Here is a 21,822-nt window from a genome sequence, read left to right on the forward strand (position 1 = left end):
GAGCCAGTCCCTGCACCTTCGCAGAACACTGCACACCGCCTCCCTTAACCTACCTCTCTTCAGCCCCAGCCTTGGTGTGATTTATTCAGCACTTACCATGTGCCAAGTACAGTGCTAAGTGCTGGAATAGATACAAGACAATTAAGTGAGCCACAGTCTCTGTCCCATATGGGGCTCACAATCTAAGTCGAAGGGAGAACAGGTATTATTATTAATAATAATAATATTTGTTATGCACTATGTGCCAAGCACTATTCTAAGCACTGGGGGATATACAAGGTAATCAGATTGTCCCATGTGGGGCTCACAGTCTTAAAACCCATTTTAGATTTGAGGTAACTGAGGCACAGAGAAGTTAAGTGACATGCCCAAAGTCATACAGCTGACAAGCAGCCGAGCCGGGATTAGAACCCACAACCTCTGACTCCCAAGCCTGTGCTCTTTCCACTAAGCTACACTACTTCTCCATTTTGCTTTGAGGAAAATAAAGCACAGAGAAGTGAAATGCCCAAAGTCAAACAGCAGGCATGTGGCGAAGCTAGGATTAGAACTCAGGTCTTCTGATTCCCAGGCCTGGGTTCTTTCCACTAGGCCACAAGCTTCCCAATGAGGGGATGGAGGCCAAGATGGATTTGATCATGGAGAAAGATCAAGCTATTTGGTGGCAATGTTCCAAGCCAATCTCTCCCTCCCCAACAAGGGCTCAACAAATATGATTGATTGATGGGCCGATGGATTGATTTTCCAGCTTAATGGCAAGTTTGTCAAGTGAACCCCACAAGGAGGGGGAAGGGGCTGTATGCAGGTCCAAGAGTCCCCAAACCGCAGACCCTTCATGGATTCTGGGGTCCCACCTTGCCCCGCATGGTGTGTGAGGCTGTATCCATTACTCAGAGCACCCCTGGGTTCCCTCACTGGCCTGACTCGGCCCGGTCTTAGAATGTATCAGCAGGAGACCAGTTTTCCTGCCACATTTAAGGAATAATCCATCCCCCATCTTCTATCTTGGTCAGATGTGCATTTGGTCCTTGCAGTTACCACAGGTTGTGGAGAAACTGGAGGAGGTCCAGAGAAGAGGGGTGCAGTGGTGAAAGGGATGGGAACTGAGCCCCAAAGGGCCTGGTGAAAGGACCTGGGGTAGTGTAGGCTGAAGGAGAGAGCAGGGCTCATGGACATATTGCTCTCTGTGAACTGAACTGCAGGAAACAGGGTTTGGGGAAAGCAGGAGAGATTGCAATAGGGTATAAGGAAGAACTTCTTGCCTGAGAGGGAAAAGGCAAATGGTTCAGAAAGAAATAATAACAATGATGGCTTTTATTAAGCGCTTACTATGTGCAAAGCACACATCTGTCATTCACCTGCCTGGAGGCAGGGGCCTGAGCCAGATGACCTCCTTTAAGGTCCCATCCAGCTCAGAGGTTCTGGGATTCCTGGATTCGATGAGGCTGGGCTTAAGTGGTAAGAGCACCGGCTTGGGAGTCAGAGGTTGTGGGTTCTAATACTGACTCCATCACTTGTCAGCTGTGTGACTTTGGGCAAGGCACTTAACTTCTCTGTGCCCCAGTTACCTCATCTGTAAAATAGGGATAGACACTGTGAGCCCCACATGGGACAATCTGATAACCTTGTATCTACCCCAGCGCTTAGAACAGTGCATGGCACATAGTAAGCACTTAACAAAAAACATCATTATTATTATTGAGAAGCAGCAAGGAGTAGTGGATAGAGCACAGGCCTGGGAGTCAGAAGGTCTTGAGTTCTAATCCCAGCTCTGCCACTTGTCTGCTGTGTGACCCTGGGCAAGTCACTTCACTTCTCTGTGCCTCAGTTACTTCATCTGTAAAATGAGGACTGAGACTGTGAGCCCCTCATGGGATAGGGACTGTGTCCAGTGCAATTGGCTTGAAACTATCCTAGAAATTAGGGCAGTGCCTGGCACATAGTAAGCACTTAACAAATACCACAATTATTACTCAGCACTTAAAACAGTGCTTGGTACATAGGAAGTGCTTAACAAATATCATTATAACTATAATAATAATAATTATAATTATTACTTGTCCAACTTTCCCCCAGGGACAAGAGAGAGCTTCCTGGGAACTACCATGCTGATGGGAGAGGCTGGAAACACAAGCCTACCCCTCTCTCTTGCTTGCTTGCCCCCTGCCCCTATCCCGCACTCTGTCCAACCCCTAGTTTGGGCTAGGAGCTAGGAGCTACCCTCTTCAGTCATTTCCCTTGCTCACCCTGTCCCACCCCTAGTGAGCTCCAAAGCCTGAACTGGGCTGGTCAATAGGCTCTTCCTTAAGCTCCTTATGGGCAGAGAACATGTCTACCAACTCTGTTGCCTGTCCTCTCCCAAGCGCTTTCTATGGTGCTCTGACACAGTAAGCGCTTGTTAAGTATGACTCATTGACTGGTTGATTAATTCCAGCCCTAAGTGGAGGGGCCTCTAGGTTGGAAGCAGCCTCAGTGGGGCCCTGTTCTGGATGGCAGAGGCTTGGCTCAGGGTGCCATGTGGGGTGGGGGTTCTCGTCGGTCCCTGGGCTAAGCCAGGCTGCCCCAGGCAGAGGACGGCCACAACTGGCCCACAAAGCAGTCTCCTCAAAGCTCAGCACCCTGGCCTCTCCTGCCCTCACCCCAACATTCCCTTCTCTCCCCGCCATTTCAGAGCAGCTTTTGAAAGACAGGGAGCCCTAAGGGATGGGCCCTGTTGGAAAGTGGGGTCCTGGAGGGAATTATCCCCAGAGGAACAGGAAATGCAAAACTTGGATGCCCGACATTATACACCCAAATACATCTATTCATCCGTTTAACAAAAACCTCCTTTAGGTGATACTATAAGTCCATTGAGAGTGAGGAAAGGCAGCCACACACACGCACACACACATACACAGACGTACGCACACACAAACATACGCACAAACACCCCCACACAGACACAGACACCCCCACACAGACACAGACACACACACACACACACACACACACACACACACACACACACACACACACACACACACCCTCTCCACACTCCCTTGTACACACAGACAGAACCCACAGATCCCCCAATCTGGCCCTCCCCTGGCTCCTACACACAGATGGGACTGTTCTACTCTCTCACAAGGAGTCAGTGAGTTTTTTTTAAAGTAAACTTCACAGTTTCCGTTCTCACTAACGGTTCCTTCTCCCGCCCTCTGCTCTGCCCCGACTCTCTGCAGCTCCATGCCCATCTCTCTCTGCCTCTCTGTCTCTTCCCTTCTCTTGGTCTCTCTATCTCTGTCTCCTTTGTCCCCTTGGCTCCCCTCTGGGGGTCCCTATGGACCCATGAACCCTACTTTATTGTGGTTCCTTGTTGTGCCTTTGCTCAGCAGCTGATTTGCCTGTCCCAGGAAGGAGTGGAGGGAAAGAATCTATCCTGGAGGTGGGATGGGGAGGGGGGCATCTTATGGAGGGTGAGAAAGCTGCCTTCTTTGGGGACAAAACTCTCCCCCAATTTTAATATGTGGTCAAGGGAAGGAGAAAGGAGAAGGCCACAGAGAAAGGAATGAAGCTGAGAGCACTTTCCTCTTTCAGATCCCGTGCCCCTTTCCCAGAACCCAAGCTCTCCCATCCCAGCTCAGTTTCCAGCAGTCAGTCAGACAGGAAACCCACCTCTGGTTTTTCCTTCTTCTTGATTTGCCTTTATTTCACTCCTAGGACCACGGGCCTCTTCCCCATCTCCTTGGGATGCCGCCCCTCCTGTTCACAAGCCTCCTTGCCTTGGATCTCCCAGCCATGTCCCTTGACAAGTCATACTCCTTTCCCCAGAAATATATCCCAGGAACCACAGTAGCTGGAGGCTCAGTTCCAGGATAGGAGAGGAACGCTTTTTCTTTTTTTTTTCTTTTATTTGTTAAGCACTTACTAAGTGGTAAGCACTGTTCTAAGCACTGGGGGAGATACAAGTTAATCAGGACAGTTGGAATCCCTGTCTCACATGGGGTTCACAGTGGAGGGAGAACAAGTATTCATTCATTCATTCAATCAAATTTATTGAGCGCTTACTGTGTGCAGAGCACAGTACTAAGTGCTTGGGAAGTACAAGTTGGCAACATATAGAGATGGCCCCTACCCAACAGCGGGCTCACAGTCTAGGAAGGGGGTATTGAGTCCTTATTTTACAGTTGAAGAAACTGAGGCACAGAGAAGTGAAGTGACTCACCCTAGGTCGCATACCAGGCAAGTGTTAGAGCCAGGATTAGAACCCAAGTCCTCTGACCTAATAATAATGGCATTTGATAAGCGCTTACTATATGCCAAACACTTTTCTAAGTGCTGAGGTAGAGAAGAGGTAATCAGGTTGTCCCACATAGGGCTCACAGTCTTAATCCCCATTTTATAGATAAGGTAAGTGAGGCACAGAGAAGTTAAGTGACTTGCCCAAAGTCATACAGCTGATAAACAGCAGAGCTGGGATTAGAACCCACGACCTCTGACTCCCAAACCCATGCTCTTGCCACTAAACCACACTGCTTCTCAGGATTTCACACAACTTCCAGGCCTGTGCTCTTTCCACTAGGTCACGCTACTTCCCTGAACAGCTGGAGGTTCTGGTGGGCCTTCTGGCTCCGGGCTGCTGTCAGGGACAAGGAATCCAGGCAGAGGAGGCACTGGTGATTCCTGTCTGTAAAGGAGTGCCCTCAGGAAGTGAGCCCTTTGAAGGGGACCCCTCCAGGAAGGGAGCCCCCCAGGCTTTGCTTCCCAGCCCCCAGACCCCAGTTTGGAATATCTCCACAAAGGGGCATCCTCCTGGGGTCCCTGCAGAAGCAGGCAGACAATCAATCAGTCAGTCACATTTATTAGGCGTTTACGATGTGCAGAGCACTATACTAAGCACTTGAGAGGTACAATACAATAGAATAGAATTAACAGACACATGCTCCTCTGCTTCAGGTCCTGAGAGCATTCAGACCCGGCACCTACCCTAGAGGTATGTGCAGATCAGTTGTCACTGTGCCCAGTTTACAGATGGGGAAACTGAGGCCTCAGCAAATGCAGCCACTGGAGGGACCTGGAGGCACTGACTAGTGGAAGGAGCCCAGGGTGGGGAGTAGGACACCTGTTCTGGTCTCAACTCTACCTCTATCCAGCTGGGTGACTTCCAAAAGTTCTTCACCCTCTCTGTGTGAAAAACAGGGAGGGCTATCTCTGTCACCCTGCTTTCCAGAAGTGGTTTGAAGCTGTTGCCCCTATCAATCAATCATGGTATTTACTGAGCACTTACTATGTGCAGATCATTATTCTAAGTGCTTGGAGTACAATACAACAGAGATAGTAGACTTTCTCCCTGCTCTCAATGAGCTTACTGTCTAGAAAGTGCTCTGCAAATACTACAGACTTGTATGCTCATCTATAGCCTGTAAACTCTGTGGGCAGGGAATGTGTCTCTCAACTTTGTTACATTGTATTCTCCTAAGCACTTAGTACAGTGCTCTGCACAGGTAAGGGCTCATTAAATATGATTAATTGATTGACTGATTGAATGAGCTAGGAGTTACAGAATTTGTCACAGGAGGATGAAGAGAGGCTTTGTGTTGGGGATGAATGAGTACAGTGTGTTTGTAGGTGAGGACAAGTGGGTGTATGTGTGCTTGCTTGTGTGTGTGTGTGTGTGTGTGCATTCATTCAGTAGTATTTATTGAGTGCTTACTGTGGGAAAAGCACTGTACTTGGGAAGTACAATTCAGCAACAGAGACAATCACTGCCCACAACGGGCTCACAGTCTAGAAAGTGGGAGACAGACATCAAAACAAGTGAACAGGCATCAATAGCATCATTATAAATCAATACAATTATAGATATAGATATACATCATTAATAACAATAAATAGAAAAATATGGAATGCTTCACGAATTTATGTGTATGATGAAAGGGGGCATGATTGTGGCCAGAATATGATCATAAATGCATATAATGAGTGGATGTGTGTCCATGCATGTACGGGTGTGTGGATTCTATGAACTGGAGTGTATAGTTGGGCATGAAATGATGTTATGTGATCACTGTGGGGTCCAGGATGAGGCAGGTAGAGTGACTGTTTGCCTGCCTCACAGTAAATGGAATTAGCCAAGTGCCAAATGGGAAAAGTTACACCCCCGAGTAGACACATTCCCACCACAAAATAAAATCATTTCAAGGTGACATTTGCCAGGAATGTATTTCTCTTTCAAAAGCCAGAGGAAACAATAATCTGTTAATATAAAGTTTGAAAAGACACAATGTGTCACTTGTCCGAAGAGTCATGAAGCAGCAACAAGGGGAAAATTTCTCCTCAGCAGGTCATCAGTAACTTTCCAAATGGTCAAAAAAGTTTTTAATGTTTTCAAGGATTAGGCTGAGTGCCCTGGGTGTGACAGGGCTACATCTGACTCAATTATCTTTTATTTACCCCATTGCTTAGTGCAGTGTTTGGCTCATAATAAGCACTGAACAAACTGGTAATATTGCTATTTATAATTTTTAGGGTTGTATTTTCTATGGAGCTAGATGGGATTCACCACATCCCTGAAAGGCAGGTATGGATCAGATATTGTGCCCACTTTACAAATGGAGAAACTGAGGTACCAACAAGCACAACAACTTCCTCAAAGTCCTAAGGAGAGCAAGTGGCAGAGGTACGATGTAAGCCCAGATTTCTGCTCACTGGCCATGGCTGGCTCACTTTAAGAATAATTGAACAATTCCCAAAGAGTACTGAATGTCATTTCAAAAGAAGCTTGAGTTTTGATGTTATAGAAGAGGGGCTCAAGTGATCACATTGTTTCACGTTTCAGATGTGCAGGGATTTATGGACATTATTTCCAACGACAACAGTGTGGCTTAGTGGAAAGAGCACAGGCTTGGGAGTTAGAGGATGTGGGTTTCAATCCCACTTCTGCCACTTGCCTGCTGTGCAACCTTGGGAAAGCCACTTAACTTCTCTGTGCCTGTTACCTCATCTGTAAAATGGGGATTAAGATTGTGAGCCCCACATTGGACATCCTGGTTACCTTGTATCTGCCCCTGCACTTAGAACAGTGCTTGGCACATAGTAAGCACTTAACAAAAACCATCATCATCATCATTATCATCATCATCATCATCATCATTCCAAGGCCCTAAGCCTCCAACCTCAGAGATGCCAGGCTCTGAATTCCAAATTTTCACCTAGCACCTCCTCCTCTTTGCCACACTCCTTGTCCACCCGCAGGCACTTGGGAGCCCTATAACTGACTGGGCATAGGCATTGCCAGCCTCCTCTGCCTCTTCCTCCTCCTTCTTCTCTCCTCCCCCTCCTCTTTCTACTCTTCTTCCTTCTTCACCTCTTCTTCCCCCTCCTCCTACTCCTTCTCTCCTCCCCCTCCCTCCCCTCGCTGGAGGCTCAGTCTTGACTTTCTGCATCGGGGCGGGCACTTTCAAACTTCTCATTACTTTCTTCCCGCCTCAACCAAGCTGGGCATCTCCCTAAAACTTCTTCACCTTCTGGTTCTTGTGAATGTCTCCCTTTCCCCCATCCCCTCAGTGAACGAACTGCTACAGACTGAAGTAGAATACCAGACCTAGAATGCTGACACATGGTCGACCGTGAAAAATAAACAATTTTTTTTAGCTAAATTTTTTTTCACAAAGCCCACAAAAGTGACTTCTTTTTCCATTCGTTCTCATTCAAAAGTATTCCCAAGTTGGCATCATAAGGCACGTGCCTGCAGCATCTACCCTCAGTTTTATCGCCAAAACCTCCTTTAATGAGAATTGTGGTTTGGAAAGCCTTTTTTTTTTTTTTTTTTACTGGCAGAAGAAAGTTTCAGGCGTTCCACAAAAACAGACTGTTCGCTCTTAAATATGTCCAGTTCTGCATCTCGAAGCGTTTTCCCCCTGTAGAGGACACACTCCATCCTTAGCAAACTCTGCAGACCCAAGCTGGTCTCCGGGAGGGGCAGAGAAAGCCCGTCCGACCCTAAAATCAGCAAGAAATGAATTACTTGAAGTTCTCTCTTCTCCGGCTCCCTCCCTGTGAAGAAGCATTTGGTGCTGGAGGGTCAAACATCTTTTGCATCCACCCCAGCGCACAGACCAGGGCTTGGCAGACAGTAAGCGCTTTGGGAAGGCCATCATCGTGATGATGATAATGGATTATAATTATTATTAACCTCTTTGAGCGAAGATTCCTTAACCCCAGCCAGCTCCAGAATCCCGGAGCACCGTTTTTCCCGGGTCCCCCCAGCCCCCCAGCCCACCCCGGACCCCTAAATGCTGCCCAGGCAGAAGAAGAGACCAAACAACTTTATCCCTCAGCCCCCCGGGGACCTTCCAGTACCTGCCTGGAGGGAGGCAAGAGCAGACAAGACCCCGAAGAGCTCTGCCAAAGACGAGACGAGTTACCTTAAACAGTTTAGTGCGGTGCTTCGCGAAGTTAAAGTCCCATACACCTGGCAGAGCGGTTTAGATTTCCTTTGGGCGATGGACTAAGGAAAGGTGATGTTCCTCCTGGTTGTGATCTTGCCTGTGCAGCCTCCAGAGAGAGAGAGAGAGAGAGAGAGAGAGAGAGAGAGAGAGAGAGAGAGAGAGAGAGAGAGAGAAATCTTCCTGCCCAGAATTTCTCCTCCGCCCCCCACCCACCCACTCTAGCGGAAAGCCCAGATTTCCCCCTATTTGGGGTTTGCAGATTCCCGGTGTGCAGAGGCAGCGGGAGAAGGAGAGAGGTAGGAACGTCCTGGATGAGGGAGTGAAAGAAAAGCAATCCTCCCCTCCCTTCACAGTCCTGCCAACGGCTCCTTTCAGACTCCTCCTGTCAGCCTCATTGAACCTCTCCTGGCATTCTGCATCTTCCGAGACCCACCTCTATAACGGTCAGGTTAGGTAGGCAGGCATCTGAGGGGGTGGGGGAGGGAGGGGGGTCCTCCCTCCAAGGGGAAGGATCTGGGGAGGGGCGGGAAGAGGGGAGGGAGGGAGGAGAGAGCAAAAGATGCTGAACCCACAAGAGTTGAGCTCAAGGACTCAGGCTCTCACCCCCTGGAAATCCTGGGGAAATTGGGGAAATAAATACACATAAAGGCCTTAAAAAATGGGGTGGGGGAAGATGAATGCCCCCAGAGGGGAGGGGCAGGACCTCTTTGGGGAGGGGGTGAAATTCAAAAATCAACTTAATTAAGAAGGAAGGAGAGTAAAAGTGTGGTGGAAACGGTGCCTGCATTGCAGTCAATAGCACTGCAGTCTGAATGGGAATTTACATACTTATTCAGAGACGCTGGAAACGGGCATAACCCAGAAGCCGAGTCCTGTTGGGAAGACCGGTTCCTGGTTTCTTGGTCCGGGAGGATGGAAGAGGGGAGGGAGGGAGGGAAGGAAAGGAGGGAGGAAGAGAGGGAAGGGAAGGGAAGGAGAATGCAAAGGAGGGAGGGAGAGAGGGAAGGAAGGAATAATAATAATCATAATGAGAATAATGATGGTATCTGTTGAGCATTTACTATGTTCCAAGCCTTTGGACGGAAGGAGAACTCTGGATTTCCAGGTTGGGAACTTCAGGATCTGATAAACTTTCCAAGTCAGAAGTTGGGGAATGCAGAGAGATGGCAATTGGGGTGGTAGGTGAATTTGTGTCTATGTGGTGGTGATGGGTGGTGGGGACAGAGCAGAGAGTGCCAAGAGAAAGTTGTCAAGTGCAGATGGAGATGGCAAGCTGTTCCAGGGAAACAGGAACCATCAGCTCCTCAGCGGACTCAGAAGGGGATAGTCCCAGAGGATCTGGGATTTTCCCCAAGGGATGGTTGATGGGGAGTTGGGAGGGGCAGAAGAGGTTGGGGTTTGGGTGGAAGAGCCTCTAGACTGTGAGCTCCTTATGGGCAGGGAATGTGTCTGCTAATTCTGTTGTATTGTAACTTTCTTAAGTGCTTAGTACAGTGCTCTGCACAAAGAGAATTTCGATTAAAGACATAGATGCAGCATGGCCTAATGGATAGAGCTTGGGCCTGCTCTGCCACTTGTCTGCTGTGTGACCTTGGGCAAGTCACTTAACCTCTCTGTGCCTCAGTTACCTCATCTTTAAAATAGGGATGAAGACTGTGAGCCTCATGTGGGACAACCTGATTATCTTGTATCTACCCAAGTCCTTAGAACAGTGCTTGGCACATAGTAAGAGCTTAACAAATGCCATCATCACTATTATTATCATTATTATCATTGACTGAGGTCACACCCACCCAACCCACTGCCCATGCCTGGGCCTATGAAGTGGATTACCAGGTCCTGGGGAGGAAAGGAAGGAACTGGTGAACCCGCACAAACCCCTTCACGGATGGCCCCCAGAGAGGGGCTGACAACAGAGTTCGGGAGCAGGAGTTATGGAGAGGGGGCCAAGGCAGGCTCTGCCCTCACTCCAAGGGGAACAGAGAGGCACCAAGCTGCCAGCTTCGGTAAGGGATCTTGTCATCTCCACCCAGTTGGCCTTGGGTTAGCTGTTCCTACAGAGAAGGCTGGCATGGAGGCCTGGCATAACAACAATAATAATAACAATAATTGTGGTATTTGTTAAGCACTTACTATGTATGAGGCACTCTACTAGGTGCTGGGGGTGGATACAAGGATACCAGGATGGACACAGTCTCTGTCCTGCATGGGGCTCTCAGTCTTAATCCCCATTTTACAGATGACGTAACTGAGGCATAGAGAAGTGAAGTGGCTTGCCCAAGGCCACACTGCAGATGAGTGGTGGAGCCAGAATTAGAACGCTTGATCTTTTGATTCTGCCACACTGCTTCTGGCATGGAGTGCTAGTGTGGGTTTGTCCTGCAAGTTTGACTGTGTCCAACCCGAGTATCTTGTATCTACCTTAGTGCTTAGTACAGTGCCTAGAACATAGTAACAAATTCCACTATTGTTATTATTATTATAAATAATAAAACTAATAATACTAATGATGATAATAATATTAAGCAGAGGTGTTTTGGCTCCTCTCCAGGCTGACAGAAAGGCTAATTAGTTACTCTGTTGTATTGTACTCTCCCAAGCACTTACTCAGTGCTCTGCACATGGTAAGAGCTTAATAAATACCTTGGATTGACTGTGGGAAGGAAATAGGGTTGAACCCAGGCCTCAAAACCCTGATGCCCGTGTCAGTCAACTAGTGATATTGGCTGAGTGTTTACATTGTGCAGAACACTGTACTGCAGACCCAGTGGGGCATTAATTCTCCTTTCAGAAGACCAGAGAGGGTTGAGGGCCTCCTGGGACCCTTCAGAGAATTATAATTATTATGGTATTTTAAGTGCTTACTATGTGCCAAGCACTGTTCTAAGCACTGGGGTAGATGCAAGGTAATCAAGTTGTCCCACGTGGGCCTCACAGTCTTAATCTCCATTTTGCAGATGAGGTAACTGAGGCTCAGAGAAGTTAAGTGACTTGCCCAAGGTCACACAGCAGACAAGTGGTGGAGCCAGTATTAGAACCCATGACCTGATCACCAAGCAAGGCTGCCTCACCCACCCTCCTTCGACGGCACCCCAACATCTCCATCTGTGGGGCCAGGGCACCGGGGATCACAGGAGGGACCCTGTCTTTTCTGTTCTCTATTCTGCTCTGGCTCTGAGCATGAGATGGGGCAGGGAGAGGCCGGCTGGGTCTGCACAGAAGCGGACAGACTCTGAGGCTGAAACCCTGACTCCCAGGAAGCTCAGGGGCTGCTATGTACTCATTCTAGCAGGGCCTCACTCTCATTGGGAGAACTTAGCCAAGCCACTTAGCTCCTCTAAGAGTCCTCATCTGCAAAATGAAATTGGTGGTGGACATGCTGATTGAGAAAGCAGTGTGGCCTAGCAGAAAGAGCCCAGGCCTGGGAGTCAGAGGTGCTGGGTTCTAATCACAGGTCTGCCACTTGTCTGCTTGGTAATAACAATAATAATGGTGATGGTTTTTGTTAATAATAATAATGATGGTATTTGTTAAGCACTTATTATATGCAAAGAGCGCTTACTATGTGCCAAGCACTGTTCTAAGTGCTAGGGGGGATACAAGGTAATCAGGTTGTCCCACGTGGGGCTCACAGTCTTAATCCCCATTTTACAGATGACGCAACAGGCACAGAGAAGTTAAGTGACTTGCCCAAAGTCACACAGCTGATAGGTGGCAGAACCTGGATTAGAACCCACAACCTCTGACTCGTAAACCCTTTCCACTAAACCATGCTGCTTTCTAGACCTTGAGCTAGTCACTTCACTTTTCTGTGCCTCAGTTACCTCATCTGTAAAATGGGGGTTAAGACTGTGAGCCCCATGTAGGACATGGACTGTATCCAATCTGAGTAGCTTGTATCTATCCCAGCACTTAGTATAGTGCCTGGCACATAGTAAGCACTTAATAATATCAAAAAAATGGCCATCTTGGTATGCCAGCCTCTGGCATGAGGGCCTTGACTCCTGGATTCTGTACTATGCTAACTACTTGCCTTGCCTGCGGTATGACAGTGGGGAAGTCACTTAACTTCTTTGTGCCTCAGTTTCCTCAACTGTAAAATGGGGATTAAATACCTATTCTCCCTCTCCCATAGATTGTGAGCCCCATGTGGGTCAGGGACTAAGTTTGATCTGATTATTTTTTATCTCTCCCAGAGCTTAGTTCAGTGCTTGACACATAGTAAGAGTTTAACAGATAACATTATTATTACTATTATTCCAGGGTTCTGGGCCTAGCTATCCACTTGCTTGCTGTGTGACCATGGACAAGCCATGGACTTCCCTGAGTCTCAGTTTCCTACACTGTAAAATGGGAATTAAAATACCTGTTCTCCCTGCCCCTCACAGCCTGAGCCCCATGTGGGAGAAAGACCGCGCCTGATCAGATTATCAGATTATCTTGTATCTATCCGAGTATTTAGTGGGGTGTTTGACACATAATAAATGCTTAACAAATACCACAATTTTTATTATTGTCCTTATTGTTATTTGTATTATTATTATTATAGTTGTTGCTGTGAATCCAGGGTTCTGTGCCCTGCTGACCTTGCTTGTTCTGTGACCATGGCTAAGTCTGTGCCTCAGTTTCCTCATTTCTAAAATGGGGATTAAGCATGAGTTCCCCCTTCCCTTTAGATTGTGAGCCCTGTGAGGCACATGGAGTGTCTGACATAATGATGATGGTGATGATGATGATGTTAATGATACTTGTTAAATACAGTGTGCCAAACGCTGTACTAAACACTGAGGTAGATGCAAGATAATCAGATCCCACATGGGGTTTACAGTCTAAGAAGGAGGAGGAACAGGCATCAAAATCCCCATTTTGCATATGTAGAAACTGAGGCACGGACAAGTGAAGCTACTTGCCCAAGGTCACACGGCAGACAAGTGATGGAGAGGATTAGAATCCAGGTTCTATGACTCCCAGACCTGTGCTCTTTCCCCTTGGCTATGCTGCTTCTCTGACTGCATTGTACCTACCCCAATGCTTAGCACATAGTAGGTGCTTAACAAATATTATTATTATTACTATTATTATTATTTTAATGCCACCATCTTGGGTCCAAGCCCTTATCCAAGATTTAGGTGATTCCTGATGAACCTCCTTCTATGGATCATGGAAAACAAAATGAGCCAGTTTATTGAGGAAAGTCTTAATTGTCACCCCCTCTGACCACTAGGAGAGGGCTTTCACACCTAGAGAAATGGAACGCTGAGGCATCTATCAGCTGGCCAGCTCATCGCAGCGTTACCGGACAGCTCTGTCTTATTCCGAATGCGTGACTCCAATATCCCCCCCCTTTCCCACACTCTTCCCAGCCTCTTCCCTCCTCATGGCCAAGAGGGCGAGGCCAGAGAGGAAAGTAAGTGTTCTGGCTTATCTGGATGGGTTTCACTGTTTTTGCCGCTCGGTTCACCTGTCTGAGGAATATTGGGGTGAGGAGGATATGCCGGTAGAGTGGGCACTGCCACTGCCCCACTGTTTCTCAGACTTTGCAGTGGGCGAAGCTCTGAACGTTCAGTTCCAGTCAGTCCATCAGCCGTATTTATTGAGTGCATACTGTGTGCACAGCACTGTACTGAGTGCTTGGGAGAGTTCAGTATAACAATATAACAGACACATTCACTGTCCACAACGAGTTTGCCGTCTTGAAGGGGAGAAAGACATTAATATAAATAAATCAGTTACGAATATGTATATAAGTTCTGTGGGGCTGGGAGGGGGGATGAATAAAAGGAGCAAGGCAGAGTGAAGGAGTTGAAAAAAAAAGAAAAGAGGGCTTAGTCGGGGAAGGCCTCTATGACCTGGCACCCATTTTGGGTGGGCATGAAAGAGAACGGACAAAGGTGTCTGAGGAGATGGGAGGGGAGGAGCTGGGGGAATGGGGGGAGCCAGGGAGCCTGTGAATCTGACCCAGATCCACTCCCATCTAACCCCTTTCTCTTAACTCAAACCATCGATCAATCAGTGGTATTTACAGAGCGCTCAGAAGAGCACAGCACAATAGAGTTGGTAGGCCTTATCTCTGCCCTCAAGGATCTTGCAGTCTAGAGGGGTCTTGTGGCTGTACCCCTCAAACTCTGAGGGGACATTTAGGATGTTATGAAGCCACTTTGTGATGTTGAGGCCTTTCCCAGGATCCTTCAATCCCCCTGTCATAGAAAAAGACTGAGACAGAATCCTCTGAGAAAATGGGATTTGTCTGTGGAGGGCTGGAGAAACCCCCAAATATGACTGCCACCCTGAACCTCATTCTCTTGGCCTCTGCCATCTAATCAATCAATCAATGATATTGATTGAGCACTTACTGTGTTCAGAGCAATCAATCAATAGTATTTATTGAGCGCTTACTGCGTTCAGAGCACTGTACTAAGTGCTTGGGAAGTACAAGTTGTCAACATATAGAGATGGTCCCTACCCAACAGTGGGCTCACAGTCTAGAAGGGAGAGACAGAGAACAAAACAAAACATATTAACAAAATAAAATAAATAGAATAGATATGTACAAGTAAAATAAATAAATAGAGTAATAAATACGTACAAACATGTATACATATATACAGGTGCTGTGGGGAAGGGAAGGAGGTAAGACAGGGGGTGGAGAGGGGGAGGAGGGGGAGAAGAAGGAGGGGGCTCAGTCTGGGAAGGCCTCCTGGAGGAGGTGAGCTCTCAGTAGGGCCTTGAAGGGAGGAAGAGAGCTAGCTTGGCGGATGTGGGGAGGGAGGGCATTCCAGGCCAGGGGATGACGTGGGCTGGGGGTCGACGGTGGGACAGGCAAGAACGAGGCACGGTGAGGAGATTAGCGGCAGAGGAGCAGAGGGTGCGGGCTGGGCTGTAGAAGGAGAGAAGGGAGGTGAGGTAGGAGGGGGCGAGGTGATGGAGAGCCTTGAAGCTGAGGGTGAGGAGTTTCTGCCTGATGCACAGGTTGATTGGTAGCCACTGGAGATTTTTGAGGAGGGGCGTAACATGCCCAGAGCGCTTCTGGACAAAGACAATCCGGACAGCGGCGTGAAGTATCAATTGAAGTGGGGAGAGACAAGAGGATGGGAGATCGGAGAGGAGGCTGATACAGTAGTCCAGACGGGATAGGATGAGAGCTTGAACGAGCAGAGCACTGTACTAAGCACTTGGGACAGTACGATACAACAGAGTAGGTAGAAGCATCCCCTGCCCACGATGAGCTTATAGTCTGGAGGGGGAGAAAGACATTAATACGCATAAATTATTTATAATATATTATTTATAGTTATGTACACAAGTGCTGTAGGGCTGAGGATGGGGCAAATACCAAATGCCCGAAGTCACAGATCCAGATTCAGGTACCTGCCCCCCCAAGAGGGGCCTGGTTAGGTCTCACCTGCCAGTGGTATTCTCTGTGCTGCTTTGTGAGAAGTAAGTAATTCCCTGGCCATGTTAGTGTGACCTGAGTTCCCTGTCCAGTTCCCTGCATCCTGTCCTGACTGGTCTCTCTGTCTGGGCCCAGCCTGTCCTACCAAGGCAGAGGGTTTGCCAGGACACAGTGGGTGGGAAGTCCTGGGTGGAGGCACTGCCCTAAACATCAAGTGGTCCCTGACCAAAATAAACCTGGTCCCCCTGAAAACAACAGCCACGTCCCATAGCCACCACATGGTCTGTTGAGAGGAGGCATGTTTATTCAAACCATCATTTTTCTTTTAGTGGAATTTGCTATATACTTACTATGCTCCAGGCACTGTACTAAGCACTGGGATGATTACAAGCTAATCAGGTTGCACACCGTCCATGCACCACATAGGGTTCCCAGTTTTCATACTCATTTCCCAGAGGAGGAAACTGAGGCACAGAGAAGTGAAATGACTTGCTCAAGCTCTCCCAGAAGACAAGTGGCAGAGCTGGGATTAGAACCCAGGTCCTTCTGACTTCCCAAACCTGGGTTCTGTCCACTAGGCCACAGTTTCTGTCCCACATGGGGCTCACAGTCTAAGAGACTGAGACTCATTGGGTGTAGAAGCAGCATGGCATAGTGAATAGAGCATGGCCTGGGAGTCAGAAGGTCATGGCTTGTAATCCTGGCTCTGCCACTTGTCTGCTGTGGGCAAGTCATTTCACATCCCTATGCCTTAATTTCCTCATCTGTCAAATAGAGATTGAGACTGTGACCCTCACATGGGACAGGGGCTGTGTCCAACCTGATTTGCTTGTATCTACCCCAGCACTGAGTATGGTGCCTGGCATGTAGTAAGCACTTAACAAGCACCGCAATAATAATAATAATTAATATTTATTATTATTATTATTATCTCAAGTAACAGGTTTACACTGAGAAACATCCAGGGGGTCGATGTAGGAAGGTCTGGCCTCGGGATGGACGTCAGGAGGCTGAACCAGAGACTCGGGTCCTTAGAGGAGGGGGATGCTGGAACAAGAGATACCCCCCCCAGCCACTCCCCACCATAAAGAGTGCCGATGTCCACACATGTGGAATGCAGGTAGTGTAATTGTTGTTTCAATCAACAAATCATTCCATCTATCAATGGTATTTATTGAGCACTATCGCTGGGGTGGCTATGGGCAAACTGAGTTGGACACAGTCCCTGTCCCATGTGGGGCTCACAGTCTCAATCCCCATTTTACAGATGAGGTAACTGAGGCACAGAGAAGTGAAGTGACTTGCCCAAGGTCACACAGCAGACATGTGGTGGAGCTAGGATGTCTATTGTAAGTAGGTAGACATGATCCCCGCCCTCAAGGAGCACACAGTCTACTGTGTTGAGATCTGTACTGAGCACTTGGGAGAAGGCATTAAAGTTGGTCCTCGAAAATCTCCAGTGGCTACCAATCAACCTACGTATCAGGCAGAAACTCCTCACCCTTGGCTTCAAGGCTCTCCATCACCTCGCCCCCTCCTACCTCACCTTCCTTCTCTCCTTCTACAGCCCAGCCCGCACCCTCTGCTCCTCTGCCGCTAATCTCCTCACCGTGCCTCGTTCTCGCCTGTCCCGCCGTCGACCCCTGGCCCACATCATCCCCCTGGCCTGGAATGCCCTCCCTCCCCACATCCACCAAGCTAGCTCTCTTCCTCCCTTCAAGGCCCTACTGACAGCTCACCTTCTCCGGGAGGCTCTCCAGAAGGCCTCCAGGAGGCCTTCCCAGACTGAGCCCCCTCCTTCCTCTCCCCCTCTTCCCCCTCCATGCCCCCCAATTTACCTCCTTCCCTTCCCCACAGCACCTGTATATATGTACATATGTTTGTACGTATTTATTACTCTATTTATTTATTTATTTATACATATCTATTGTACATATCTATTCTATTTATTTTATTTTGTTAATATGTTTTGTTTTGTTCTCTGTCTCCCCCTTCTAGACTGTGAGCCCACTGTTGGGTAGGGATCATCTCTATATGTTGCCAACCTGTACTTCCCAAGTACTTAGTACAGTGCTCTGCACACAGTAAGCACTCAATAAATATGATTGATTGATTGATTGATTGATAGACAAGATTGCTACTCTATACAGTCAACTGTGCACTGGACCCTGTATTTAGCATTTGGGAGAGGGCAAAACAGTAAGCAGACACAATCCCTGCCCTAGAGGAATTTACAATCTGACCATCCCCCAAAATTGCAGACAGAAGCAGACACAATGTGACCTTTGGACATTTGCTATTTGCCCCACCCCCAACCCCAACCCCCAACCCCACAGTACTTCTGTACATATCTTTAAATTATATACCACAAATTACTTCTTTATTTTAAATTAATGTCTGTCTCCCTGCCTAGATTATGGACAAGGAATGTGTCTGCTAATTCTGTTGGGTTGTGCTTAGTACAGTGCTCTGCACATTGTAAGTGCTCAATAAATACGGTCGATTGACAGCTGTACTGGTAGGAGAGATTGTTCTGCATCCCCCAGCCCTAAAATAGATGGTCCAGATTCCCCACAATCCCCAGTCCTCCCCAGTTAGCTTTGGCCAGAACCAGATTAGCATTAAGAGCTGAGTGGGATGGAGGCAATCAAGGATTGTTAATCTCCCCAAGGGTCTTCCCTCCCAACATGCTCTCCCAAATCAGGAGACCCAAGGCAGAGGACGGAAAGGTGTGCAGAGCCTCAACCGTGGGTCTTACCCTTCACACATCTCTCCATTCCCCAAAGGACCAACTCTCATCTCCTATCTTTGCCGGTAAGTGCTAACTCCCCCACCCTTGGGGGCCGCTGCCCCTCTTGGATGCCTTAGGGAGAAACGTTGCTTTCCAGTGTAAGAGGCAGGGGACAAGGCACCTATTCAACCTTCTGGAGTTGGAATTCTCCTCCCAAATTCCTCTGAAAGCAACGCCTTCTCCCTCCACACACTAAGCGGCTTTTCAAATTTCAGACGTAAACAGCGGGCCTGCCCCTCCTAGCTTCTTCTCCCCTCCTGCCCCGCTGGCTCCCCAGATAGTGGTTTCTCCTCTCTGCCCGGTAAAGATAGAAAAGGCTGAGGTGGGGAACGGGGCGGACAGAGCCGGGTTTTGTGGGTCAGCTGTTGGGTTTGTTTTCAAGCGTCCGGCCGATGTCCTGGGAGCGTGGGGAGTGAGTGGCTGAACAACTGCCCCCGCTGCTCACGCCAGACCCCGCCAGTGGATCGGAACATGACTCTGGCCCACGTCCCTGCCCTGCTCCCTGTTCCCAAGAAGAAGACAGTTAGACTACCATAAGTCGGGGAGGAGATTTGGAAGGAGAAGAGAGCAGTTTCTAGGGGCCTACCGGCTGCAGGGCATGCAGAAAACAGCTTGTTGGGTGGCCATCTTCCCTGGAGAGGTCCATGGTCTGTCTCCACCACCTCCTCGTCAGCCTGTTAGGGTCGTTTGAGCCAAGAGGTACCTCCCCAGGCACCCTCGGGCCTAGCCGCCATTTTTATAGTGGGTAGATTGGCCATGGGGCCTCCTGGAGTCTGGTGTGTTGGAAAGTGGGGTCAAGAGGCTTAGGACAGCAGTGCAATTGATCCAGTCAATCAATCAATGGCATTTATTGAGCACTTACTGGGGGCAGAGGAAGATACAAAGCACTTGGGAGAATTCAATCTAGTAGAGCTGGTAGACACGTTCCCTGCCCACAGTGAATGAGCCTTGTTGATACTTCTACCAGAGGAGAAACCTATCTATAATTTATTATATATATCTCGAATTTATTTCATTGTCCATCTCTTCCCAAAGACTGTAAGCTTCTTGTGGAGCTTACACACCTCTATCGTACTGTAGTTTCGCAAGTGCTAAGTACAGTGCACTTTATGATAAGCGCTCAATAAATACCGTCGATTGATTGGCTGATTGATTTAGCCTGCAGTCAGGGGGTCTTCTGAGGTTTCCCTGGCAAAGGCTCTAAGCTGGTTTCCTTCAGAAACGGCCATCTCGGTCCCCTATCCCGAAGACCAAACCCGGATGACCAAGGGTGACCACTAGTCGCCCTGCAGCTGCACAAAATCCACCCCTCACCCGGTGGAAAGTTTCAAATACTTCCCCATCGTGGTCTCCCTCCCAGGAGCTGCCCTGAGATGGTGGCTCCCTCCAGCTTCCTGGAACTGCCTCCATCTTTCTCCAGAGCTGCCCAACTGGTGTGGATCTGTCCCTCCCTGTTTGTTTGTCTGTCTGTCTGGATCCACCTCTCCTACTCCCTCCCTCTCTCACTTTGTCTTCCTGCCTCCCGCACCCCATTTCATGCGAGCCTGAACCCTCTGGACCCCTTTCCTCCCCATCCCCCATTGCCCTGGGCCTCCAGGGGGCTGCCTATGGAAACCGTTTCCCAACTGGCTCTGGTCCAGGCCTCCGCGCTCTCGGTATTGGGGATTGGAGGGGCAAGATCAGCAGAAGGACCCAAGGGGACCTCTTCCTGGCTGGCTCCTGTCCAGGCCTTTGCTCCCTCGGGATCAGGGGGGTGGTCAAGGTCAGCAGAAGGACCCCAGGCCCAGAGCCAGCAAGCCCCTTCCCAATGAGTGAATGACAACTTGATGATTTTTGACTTTCTACTGGGCTCCATTTTCAGCTCCTTCTCTGAGGAGATGGGGGCTGATTGGCTTTTTTCCCAGAATCCTCTGTCTGGTTCAGTACCATCTAAACAGCTGGCTGTTGACCTTGGATGAGCTCTCTGGGGCAGGTAAGTGGCTCCAGGCTGGCTCTGAAGAGCTTGAACTGTTCTTGTGTAAGGCTCTGAGCATTTCTTCTTCTGGAAGCGGGTCTCTGCTCCGGGCCGTTTAGAGTCACTGGATATAAATATGAAGTTGTCCTCCTTTTTCCAGGATGAAACCATTGACAGTGCCTCAGTCTTCTAGGGAGGCAAAACCCTCCACCCAGCCTCTCCACACTGTGTCTTCTCTGCGTAGAAGTAACAGTATTTATTAAGCCCTCACTGCGTGCAGAGCACTGGACTAAGCACTGAGAGAAGTAGTTGGCCTAGTGGAAAGAGAACAGGCCTGGAAGTCAGAGGACCTGGGTCCTAATCCTGGCTCTGCCACATTTTTTTTAACATGATATTTGTTAAGCATTTACTATGTGCTGTATGTACTGTACTAAGTGCTGGGGTAGATACAAATTAATCACATGAGACACAGTCCAAGTCCCACATGGGCTCACAGTTTTAATCCCCATTTTACAAACGGGTAACTGAGGCACAGAGAAGTGAAGTGACTTGTCCAAGGTGACACAGCAGACAAATGATGGAGCCAGGATTAGAATCCATGTCCTTCTGACTCCCAGGCCCATTCTCTATCTACTAGGTCATTTGTTTTCTGTGGGACCTTGGGCAAGTCATTTAACTTTTCTGTGCCTCAGTTTCTTCTGTAAAATGGTGTTGCTCCATGCCACTAGCCTAGGGCTTCTGTCCACTGGCCTCCAGGACCTGTGGTCCTTTTGAAGCCTTTTTTTAAGAAGTGCCCCATGTTGGCCTCCTGCTGCTGCTGGTTCTCAGATCTGCTCCCTCTCAGAACATAATCAGCAGTCTCTCCAACTATAGTATGATGAAAGGTGCTGGTTTTGCTGGTGGGGATTGCTGTTAGGGGTGAATTCATTCAGTGGAATTTATTGAATTCTTACTATGTGCAAAGTACTGTATTAAGTGCTTGGGAGAGTACAATATAGCAATAGCGGTTAGAGTGGCACTTGAAATGTATAAAGCACTGTACTAAACACTTTTCTATTATCGTCCAGTTGATCCGGTCTACCTCTTTCAGACTGTCAGCCCCATGTGGGACAGGGACAGTGTCCAATTTATTTTTTTGTATCCAATAGTGGAAGTAATAATATTTATTAAACATTTACTGTGTTCAGAGCACTGTACTAAGCACTTGGCAAACACGTTCTCTGCCCAGAACAAGCTTACAACTAGAGGGGGCGAC

General features: G+C 48.4%; 1 protein-coding gene across 4 annotated transcripts in view; it reads right to left on the reverse strand.

Annotated features, from left to right (window-relative positions):
* ACAN (aggrecan) overlaps positions 1–21,822 on the reverse strand; it is a 103,017-nt gene that overhangs the window by 78,234 nt on the left and 2,961 nt on the right. For 3 of the 4 annotated variants that reach the window (XM_038746380.1, XM_038746375.1, XM_038746376.1), the window contains exons 2-3: positions 9,258–9,327; positions 8,406–8,535 (exon numbers count right to left, since the gene is read on the reverse strand). The gene's annotated coding sequence lies outside the window, so the exon portion shown is untranslated. The remainder of the gene's footprint in view (positions 1–8,405; positions 8,536–9,257; positions 9,328–21,822) is intronic. The other variant, XM_038746377.1, reaches the window with a different exon arrangement.

This window comes from Tachyglossus aculeatus, chromosome 5 (assembly GCF_015852505.1).
Source record: "Tachyglossus aculeatus isolate mTacAcu1 chromosome 5, mTacAcu1.pri, whole genome shotgun sequence".
Classification (NCBI taxonomy): domain Eukaryota; kingdom Metazoa; phylum Chordata; class Mammalia; order Monotremata; family Tachyglossidae; genus Tachyglossus; species Tachyglossus aculeatus.